General features: G+C 39.6%; 1 long non-coding RNA gene across 2 annotated transcripts in view; it reads left to right on the forward strand.

Moving 5' to 3' along the window:
* Window positions 1-11,054, forward strand: part of LOC132343071 (uncharacterized) — a 37,520-nt gene that overhangs the window by 10,572 nt on the left and 15,894 nt on the right. For both annotated transcript variants that reach the window (XR_009491750.1, XR_009491751.1), the window contains exon 2: window positions 10,236-10,343. This is a non-coding gene — a long non-coding RNA (uncharacterized lncRNA). The remainder of the gene's footprint in view (window positions 1-10,235; window positions 10,344-11,054) is intronic.

An 11,054-nucleotide genomic window follows, 5' to 3' on the forward strand; every position in this document is an offset into this window, starting at 1 on the left:
AAATCTAAGATTCTGCATAGGAATTTTTAGATATCTTAAAATATATGATGATATATACCTTAGATTATGTATGTGCCATGCTTAGTTGCTCAGTCGTGTCTGACTCTTTGAGGACTGTGGCCCGCCAGGCTCCTCTGTCCATGGGAATTTTCAGACAAGAATACTGGAGTGGGTTGCCATTTCCTCCTCCAGGGGTTTATAGAATAAATAAGTATTATTCATATTTAAGTGGATACATGTAATGTGCCTAAATTGAAAAAAAATCTTATGAAATTAATCTCAATTTTATTGTTTAGAGATTTTTAAAATACTGAACTGAAAAAAGTCAAGAAACTTTGTCAGTTTCATAGCAAATTAAGAAAAGCTTTTGTCAGAATCAATTCATTTTTGTGTGTGCAGTGGGAATGATAAGGAATAGATTTAAATAATTATTTAACTGTAACAATAGCAGTAGAGAAAATTTACCATAACTGTTCAATGATCTTCCTCCACAAGGCTGAAGATTGAAAACAACGGAAGAGTTTATAATGTCTTGGAGTAAATGCATTAATTAAATATGCAGCATTTTCAGTCAATCCTCAGATAGTTAAAGCTTATAGAGCTTATTAAAACTTTCCTATGTTCCAAGGGTCTGTGCTAAACACTTGACCTGAATGTTTCTGTCAGTAAATCCTGACAGCAAGTGAAAGGGGTACCTTTTTTTTAACTGAAAAATTAGTAGCTTGCCCAGAATTCAATAAAGGGATTTGAACACAGACCTAACTTCAGAGCTTTCGCTTTAATACAATGAGCAATGCTTACAGCTCTCCTGAAGTAATGTGGAATTGCATTTTCTAGTCTTGTAACTTAGAAATTAGCAAGAACATAAGGGATTTTACTTTCTTTCTCAGATTGGACAAGCTCTTCTTTTTATTTTATTTATTTAAATTTTATTTTATATTTAAACTTTACAATATTGTATTAGTTTTGCCAAATATCGAAATGAATCCGCCACAGGTATACCTGTGTTCCCCATCCTGAACCCTCTTCCCTCCTCCCTCCCCATACCCTCCCTCTGGGTCGTCCCAGTGCACCAGCCCCAAGCATCCAGCATCGTGCATCGAACCTGGACTGGCGACTCATTTCATACATGATATTATACATGTTTCAATGCCATTCTCCCAAATCTCCCCACCCTCTCCCTCTCCCACAGAGTCCATAAGACTGATCTATACATCAGTGTCTCTTTTGTTGTCTCGTACAAAGGGTTATTGTTACCATCTTTCTAAATTCCATATATATGCGTTAGTATACTGCATTGGTGTTTTTCTTTCTGGCTTACTTCACTCTGTATAATAGGTTCCAGTTTCATCCACCTCATTAGAACTGATTCAAATGTATTCTTTTTAATGGCTGAGTAATACTCCATTGTGTATATGTACCACAGCTTTCTTATCCATTCATCTGCTGATGGGCATCTAGGTTGCTTCCATGTCCTGGCTATTATAAACAGTGCTTTAAAAAAAATAATTTATTTATGTCTTTTTAGCTGTGCTGGGTCTTCATCGCTGTGCAAACTTTTCTCTAGTTGTAGCAGCTGGGGGTGCTCTTCTTGCAGGGTGCTGGCTTCTCATTGTGGTGGCCTCTGTTGTGGAGCTCAGGCTCTAGGGTGCACAGGCTCCCGCAGCTGTGGCACATGGGCTCAATAGTTTTGATTCCTGGGCTCTCGAGCACAGGCTGAATAGTTGTGGTACATGGGCTTAGTTTCTCTGCGGCATGTAGAATCTTCTCAGGCCAAGGATCGAACCCGAATCTCCTGCATTGACAAGTAGATTCCTTACCACTGAGCTACCAGGAAAGCCCAAACAAGCTGTTCTTATCATTGTTACATTTGTGGTGAAAAGATGGACTAATATGAAAAGAAAGCTTTTGAAAAGAAAGAGCATTAATATGGCAAGAATTCTTGCTTTTGAAGAGGTCAGACTTGAGGGTCTCATCTACTTAGGCTACACTCTTAACTTTTTGAAGGTGCTTCCTACTTGGTTTTCTAGGGGTTCCTAACTCTGTCAGGATTGTTGTAAGCTCCAGACTAGTCATTAAAGTAACAAACCAGAGCAATTAACCACCATGATTAATCACCATGATTAATAACAGTGTTAATCCTTTCTTAAATGCTGGTTTTTCCACTCAGAGCTAACACCCATTACAGAGATTAACTGCATTTTAAAAATCAGGTTTTTACTCTTTACATGTAAACATAAGGTGCATACCTGAACTAATTTTAATAGTTAACTGTGACAGAAAGGGGTTTCGTTGCTTTGGGACTTTCCAGCTTCAAAAGCTATCAAACTCTTTGATGTCTCTCATAAATATTTTCCATGTTGATCATTTTGGTTAAAATGTGGAGTTTAGATTAGAATTTTCTAACCCTAAAACTTAGGGCTTCTCTGGTAGCTCAGCTGGTAAAGAATCCGCTTGCAATGCATGAGACCCCAGTTTGATTCCTGGGTTGGGAAGATCCCCTGGAGAAGGGAACAGCTACCCACTCCAGTAGTCTGGCCCTGGAGAATTCCATGGACTGTTTAGTCCATGGGGTCACAAAGAGTAGGACATGACTGAGTGACTTTCACTTTTCACTTTCAATCCTAAAGCTTAGATAGAAATAATTGGATATTTATAGAACTGTAAGGTGTTGTATGTTATTTTTTTCCTCCTTGACATCTCACATATAATTGCTACCATTTAAATAGGATGTTGGAGAAGGCAATGGCACTCCACTCCAGTACTCTTGCCTGGAAAATCCGGTGGACCGAGGAGCCTGGTAGGCTGCAGTCCATGGGGTCGCTAAGAGTCGGACACGACTGAGTGACTTCACTTTCACTTTTCACTTTCATGCATTGGAGAAGGAAATGGCAACCCACTCCAGTGTTCTTGCCTGGAGAATCCCAGGGACAGGGGAGCCTGGTGGGCTGCCGTCTATGGGGTCGCACAGAGTCGGACACGACTGAAGCGACATAGCAGCAGCAGCAGCAAATAGGATGTAGTAGGATTACTTTTTTTTTTTTTCAACTATCCAAGGATGAGGACTCCACAACCCCTATCAGGATAATTATCATTAGCAGTTTGTCACACTGATATCCAATAAGTTGCTCCAAGTGTAAGAATATTAAGAATAACAAGAACTGTCACCACTTTCAACACTAACATGTGTTTAACATTTACTCAGTGCCAGGCACTCTATGGGCTTTATGTACATTTTCTCATCCAGCTCACTTAACAACTCTATAAGGCAGATACTACTTTAGGTCTTTTTTATCCCCCAGAGGAGGAAACTGAAGGTTTGAGTGATTACATATTGTACACAGGGGTAATACAGCTAATAAATTCATAATGGAACCAGAGTTGAAACCGCGTCTGCCTCCTCTAGATCTCATACTCTTTAACCATGACCTTTTACTGCCAAATGTCTAATTAAACTTTGCTTTGTGGTTTCAAAGACAGTCCCCAAAATATGAAATACAGTGGTAAAGATTGAACCTGTTCCAGCCTATAAATGAACTAAATGAAATTTTTAAGGTGAGCAGATTTGAAGAATGTTCCTTTTTGTCTAGCTGGTTTTAAAATATTATTTTATAAGATGTTCTGCCAACACTATGATGTTGAGGGTATGGATTTGACTGATTTAGGTGTGGATCAGTCACAATGGTAAATTATTTTATGCCACATGCTATTTAGCCTGATAGTCTAGGTTTGATTAAGTATACCCAATAATTTAAGAACTAGGTATTTCATCAAATGGCTAGGGTTTTAGTGGATTATTTATTGTATCACTTACCCAGATTTTCCATTCATTAGCTTATGGTACTTTTCAATCTCATTTACCAGCCAAATATTCACACAGGAGTTGTTCTGTTCAACATTTGGGCTCTCTGCTTGAATCCTGATTTGTTGAACTTGACCCCGCCCACCGTGCTAATCGTTTTGTGCGTTTGTGAACGTTGACAACAGTAGTTATTGATACTTTTGGTTTCTGTCAAACTAGAATTCAAGGATTGCTTCTGCAGGAATGGAAGTAAATGTAAAAAGATGATTCATTAAAAATTTCAGAGTAGAAATACAGAGCGGAACATAATCTAAACTACTACCAGACAAAACTTAAATTGTAATTTAAAATCAGCTGTTCTGAATTTATTTATTCTTTGAATTGTGTCTTTCTCTCTTCTTCTCATCTACTGTTCTTCTCTCGTTTAGCCCCTAAACAGAGTTGTATTTAATTTTTATAGTGCAGACATTGTTCTATGGAGACATGAAATTGTTTGAGAGATCTGTGACCTCTCAGTAACTGTCACATGTGGATAGTGGACTTTGGAAACAACAGTCTTCTTACCAGAGATTACTGGACCTGAAGCTCTAATTCCAGTGGCTGCAGGGTTTGCCACAGCTTACCATCTTGCTCCTGTTGGTACTTGTCTTGTTAGCAGAAGTTGGTACTTGCCCATTCAGTTCTTTACCCTAAAATATTAGAGGAGAATAAAAATATAAACATTGTACCAGCTTTCATGATCTCTGCTTAGTATTGGATGCTTTTTTTGGGCAATGATAGGTTTACTTTTTCATTAAACCAGACATCAGTTTTTTTTTGTGATTTGTTCTACTGAGACCTCAGATTGCCCCCTCCTGTGGTTCAGCAGGGCAGTCAGGTCCATTCCTGGCCCATCTTGATTTCTACATTGACTTCAATATGAGGTAACATTGTCAACCCTCACTTCCTGATCCAAAATAAAGTAATCAATACACCACAGGGGAAACAGTGAAAACAGTGTCAGACTTTATTTTTTGGGCTCCAAAATTACTGCAGATGGTGATTGCAGCCATGAAATTAAAAGACGCTTACTCCTTGGAAGGAAAGTTATGACCAACCTAGATAGCACATTCAAAAGCAGAGACATTACTTTGCCAACAAAGGTCGGTCTAGTCAAGACTATGATTTTTCCAGTGGTCATGTATAGATGTGAGAGTTGGACTGTGAAGAAAGCTGAGCGCCAAAGAATTGATGCTTTTGAACTGTGGTGTTGGAGAAGACTCTTGAGAGTCCCTTGGATTGCAAGGAGATCCAACCAGCCCATCCTAAAGGAGATCGGTCCTGGGTGTTCATTGGAAGGACTGATGTTAAAGCTGAAACTCCAATACTTTGGCCACCTCATGCGAAGAGTTGACTCATTGGAAAAGACTCTGAGGCTGGGAGGGATTGGAGGCAGGAGGAGAAGGGGACGGCAGAGGATGAAATGGCTGGATGACATCACTGACTCGATGGACATGAGTTTGGGTAAACCCTGGGAGTTGGTGATGAACAGGGAGGCCTGGCGTGCTGTGATTCATGGGGTCGCAAAGAGTTGGACACGACTGAGCGACTGAACTGAACACTGCAGGTTACTTTTTTTTGCATCTGCAATATGGTAATTTAAAAAGATTGAAAAGATGAAAATGGAGATGTAGATTTTAGAAATCATTTTTAAGGTTTTAAAAAATTTCTAGAAGATTATAAAATAGTGTTCCTAGATTTAGCAAATAAAAATACAGGATGCCTGCGCAATTAAATTTGAATTTCAGATAAACAATACTTTTTTTTTAGAATGTGTCCCATATAATATTTGGAAATGTTTGTACTAAAACTTTATTCATTGTTTACCTGAAATTCCAATTTAGCTGAGTTCCCTGTATTTTATCTGACAACTCTGTTGCAGAAATATTCAAGGGAATTCCCTGGTAGTCCAGTGGTTTGGACTTGACACTTTCACCGCTGCAGTCCCTTGTCAGGGAACTAAGATCCCACAAGCCACATGGTGCAGCCAAAAAAGTATTGAGGATCAATGTAATAAAAGATAATATTTTTATAGTTTAAAAGGATTTTGGTGTGATTCACTTGATCTTTACTCTCACTGCGAGGGGTTTAAGTTTTGCTGGGAGGAGTGGGAAGGGGCGTTATTATTCTTTAATTAGCAAATAGTTGAGACTCAGTAACAGTTCAACAAAGCCATGGATGAACATGCATGAACCTGAATCCAAGTCTTTTTATTCCTAGTCCAGCACTGTTTTTAAAATTTTGAGACTTTTGCAAAATATGAAAAAGTACCAAGGATTAAGATTCAGAAGGATGCAGATATTAATAAGAAATTCCACATTCCCACTACCCATCATTGCTGACCCTGGTTTTTCATATTCGCTTCTGATTGAGTGTCCTGTCCAGCATGATGCATTACCATGCTGCTCTGAGAAAGCATTATATTTATCCATACCCTGTCATGACCCAGGCGCCTATGGGTTATTACTGAGGTCAGAGGGCTAGGTAGGGGGAGGGAGATGGCAAAAACCTAGTAGACATGTTAACTTTGTAGTCTGCGTTATATTACCTGTGCCTTATGAAATGAGTGTCTCACAGTGACACTACCATTGTATCTTCATGTATGCTGCTGTACTGAGACTTTTGGTTACATTTCATGTAATTCCTGACTCCAGGAAAGGTGCTAGATTCTCTAATTACTGAGAACAGTCCTGGGGATATTCTGCAACTTTGTAAAAATAGGTCTCTGATCTGTGATTTGAGGGTCATATGCCATAGGTTACATTTCAAAGAGCTGGAAGTTTTCCGATAGCTACCCTATGGTTGCTATTTATTGTAATTTAAATGTTTTAAAACAAATTGTTATATGTTGGGATGTTTAATAATATGAAAGAATGATATTGTAAATTTGGTAGTAACTGCTTGTTAGAGTGATTATGGGGAAAATATTTTCTTGATAATCAATCCTTTACATGTTTTCTGATTTACTTGAGCTGAAGTCATCCACAGTGAGCCTGAAACCGTTGATCTGAGGCAGAGTGTTGATGTTTTCCAAAGTCATGTTTGTGCTGACTTTTGAGAGAGAAAAAGGAGCCATATCATTCAGCAGAATTCATTGGGTGCTATTAGGTCCAGATTATATACCTGATTTCAGTTATCATAAATATATGCCAATCATAAGTATATTTGTATAAACTAGATAAACATCTATGTAGTTTAAATTCATACCTTTCTGGGACTGTTATGGAACTTTTCAGCTAAATGTATTTTCTTTTATAGCTTCTGAAATACACACACAAAAAGGCAAATATTCCTTTTCAAATGAGTGTCAAGCTATTTCATGTTAATTTTTATGCACATTAGATATTTTTCTTTTTGTATTAAATACATCAATTTGTTTGATATGATGGATGTTGGCCAGGGAAAAAAGTGTTTTCTAGGTAAGACAACTTTCCTGAGTTTTAAGGTCCTCCATTAGTGATGTAATGTTTGCTGTAGTCTTGAGATTGACCATTCATGCCTCAGTTTCCAGAATTCTCATACCATCTTTTTCTTTTGAATTCAGTGTCAGCACTGTTATTTTCTAGGTGATGCACCTTATCAAAATAGGAGACTATCAATTTATGCATATTTTCCCTCTAATTACTTGAAATAAGGCAGCAGCATCAGAGCCACCAGCATTTCCAACGCTTCCATTTGTTCCAGCACTGATGCTTTTCCACCCTGTGCCAGTGCCCAACCCAGCCCCAGCCCCATAAACTCCTCCACGCCCTACTTCTCTGAGCCCTCTTTGGGCCACAGCTTCCCCTGAGGCCTTAATAGACCCATAGCCACTTCTAGCACTTCTCTGCTACCAAACCCCAGAGGAATAAGCCATTGAGTGCAAGAGTAGCTGAGGTCAAGGTCAAAGTGTAGCCTCAAAATCAGTGACACTATTGTAGAGCTTTTCATGTATGTACCACTGTAACACAACATTTTTAATGATGAGTTTTTTAAATATAGTTTTTTTTAGTCAACTTAATTTTTCTATCCCTTAGTTTAGCAGTTGATGAGCCACATATACTGAAGCGATGCCTCCTCAGGGTGTTGATTATATGTGACAGAAAAGTGTGTGTGAGTGGGAGAAACAGACAAGTCCCTTCTTTACTGGTTTTGCCTTCTGACTGGTGAATGATCTTTTTTTTTTTTTTTGGAAGCCCTGCATTGCAGTCACTCTTTTAACAGAGAATCTTTGTTTCTTTCTGACCTTATATTCATGTCATTCTCATGCTCTTGAGCCTAGCTCAGGTTTCTCTCTCTCCTTCCATGTAACTTTTCAAGCCAACTACTAGTCCCTTTTCAGGGGAAACACGTGGAGTAGTGCGTACATTCTGGAGTTAAACAGAGCAGTGATCGAGTCCTGGCATACTGTTTTCCTGCTTGCGTAAATGTTAGTTATCGTCTCCGAGTCTCAGTTTTTTACTCTGTGAAACTTCCAAAAGATGTTAGGAAAATGAATGAAGAACAGCAGTGCCTGGCACTTAGTTGGCACTCAGTAAATTCTTGTTCTCTCACTTCTCCCTCTTACTTCCCCACTTTAGCTCACAGTGATCTCTAACACTCACTTATACCTAATTATACCACACCTTCATTCAAGAAATATTTATGGAATGCTTAGTGTGTGCCGGGGACTCTTTTTAGACAGTTACAGGCCCTTGATTTTTGGAAATTATCATGCATGCTTCTTGATCAAAGTTCCTTATAAGCTCAACATCTGAGCATGCTTTGATTCTAGATACTCATGCACATCTCCAACTTTGAGGAGTTGCCTTTAGACAAAATTGTGGAATTGTTAAAGTTTGTTGTTGGCATTTCTACTCTTTTCTTTCTTTGCTCCATCTTCTTGAGGCCAGACTCTCTGCCTTTCATCTGAAGCCATGGGCTAGCTTGTGTTTTAACTTTTTTTTTCTGTCTAAAGAAAAGATACAATGCTGTTTATTTCAGTTCAGTCACTCAGTCATGTCTCTTTGCAACCCCATGGATTGCAGCATGCCAGGCTTCCCTGTCCATCACCAACTCTCGGAGCTTCCTCAAACTCATGTCCATCGAGTTGGTAATGCCATCCAACCATCTCATCCTCTGTCACTTCCTTCTCCTTTTGCCTAGATTGAAGCAAAAGGGTCCCAGCATCAGGGTCTTTTCCAGTGAGTCAGTTCTTCATATCACGTGGCCAAAGTATTGAACTTCAGCTTCAGCATCAGTCCTTCCAATGAATATTCAGGACTGATTTCCTTTAGGATTGACTGGTTTGATCTCCTTGCGGTCCAAGGAACTCTCAAAAGTCTTCTCCAGCAGCACAGTTCAAAAAGCATCAGTTCTTCGGTGCTCAACTTTCTTTATGGTCCAACTGTCACACCCATACATGACTACTGGAAAAACCATAGACGGAAACCAAAAAAACCAAAAATCTTTGACTAGACAGACCTTTGTTGGTAAAGTAGTATCTCTGGTTTTTAATATGCTGTCTAGGTTTGTCAAAGCTGTTCATTTACCATAATAGAAATATAGCTGTATTCACCATGTGTTGTTCCAGGCACGCTAAGCATTTAGCAGTTTGAACTTTTTCTTCAGTTGTAAAATAAGAGATTGCTCCTTGTAATAGGAATTTCAGTTCTTGGTGAGAAGAAGATAGATTATTTTGGGCAGAAGTCTGTTGAAAGATCACATTTGACCACTTAAAAGGGCAACTTTTAAGAATAAGCATTCTTTTAGGATGCATGTAGACCAAAAAGAAGGCACAAAATTTTTTATTCCTTATTCTGTGCACAGATCTCTTTCTGCTCTTATGCGCATTTCTCAGACTTCTGTCCCTGGAGCCTGCTCTGAATTTCAGGAAGTTGCCTCTTCTTCAAATTCTCTCTCTCTGTCTCCCTCTGACACTTCTGTTTCCTTTCTTATCTCCAGTCTACCTAAGATTCCCAGATGCCCGTATGTGGAAGCTCAGTGCTATGCTGTCCCCTTGTGCCAGGATCTCCACTTCAGTCCACTGCATCCCTTCCCCACAGCATAGGGATTGTTCAGCCTTTTCTATGTCAGCTTCCCGTGGCCCTGAGAACTCATAATTTTGTTACATTTAGGTGCACAGGATGGAGGGGATGAAAATACATGGAAAGACAAGAGTCTCAGCTTTCATTAGGGTTTCAAGAGTAGACACTGATTATTGGGACTTTAGATTATGGACAGTTGTCTTTAAGCATGTATCTATTTCTGTAGCAGAGAGGAGGAACATGTGTTAGGAAAACACTAATATAGCAATTTGAGAACCATAAAATGGGAAAAGAGAAACTAGACATTGTCTGGAGACAAGTAGGTAATAGTAATCTAATCTGACAAACGGGTATTGAGTGCTGACCCTACAAAACCATTTGCCTTCCAGATCCACTTTCCTCCTTTCTCCAGCCTGCTCTCTCCTCCAGGAGATCAGCTGCCCTCTGGCCTTCATTAGGTTTGCCCAATGGGGACCAAATCAGGAAATTGCAGGAAGGTAAGAGAATGAATTTAGGGTGTTTATTCCCCTGGCATCTCCTCCATGTTGACTGTGACTGTCCATGAAAAGCACAGCTCCTCTCAAGGTGGCCCTCTTTATGACTTTCACTTTCTGACTCACTTGCCTTCATCCTTTGGACGTGGGGGTCAAAAGTTACTACTCCCAGTGGTTTCCCTACATCATTTGCCACACTTTGGCAGATAGTCCTTTTACTAAACTCTTCTAAAGTGAAGTTGCTCAGTCATGTCCAACTCTTTGCAACCCCATGGACTGTAGCCTAACAGGCTCTTCTGTCCATGGGATTTTCCAGGCAATAGTACTGGAGTAGATTGCCATTTCCTTCTCCAGGGGATTTTCCCAAACCAGGGATTGAACCCGGGTCTCCCGCATTGTGGACACTTTACCGTCTGAGCCACCAGGGAAGTCCCTAGATTTCCCCTAATTCTAGTGCCCAAGTTGTTTCTGCTCAGGCTCTGCTATATGGTAGGACTTGTATAAAGTTTTTGTCCTACAGGAGGTTAATAGGAAAATGAACAATTACAATGCCATGGTTAATAAATGCTTATCCAAATGTACACTCTTTGAAGGTAGAAACCAAATGTTATGCCTGTCTCTTTCTTGACACTTGGCATTGTGTTAGGTGTAGGCAGGTGCTTGCCAGTGTGGAGGTGGAGGTAGGTATAATGGGTGGGAGAATGGGGACGGAAT

This window comes from Bos taurus, chromosome 19, assembly GCF_002263795.3.
Source record: "Bos taurus isolate L1 Dominette 01449 registration number 42190680 breed Hereford chromosome 19, ARS-UCD2.0, whole genome shotgun sequence".
NCBI lineage: Eukaryota > Metazoa > Chordata > Mammalia > Artiodactyla > Bovidae > Bos > Bos taurus.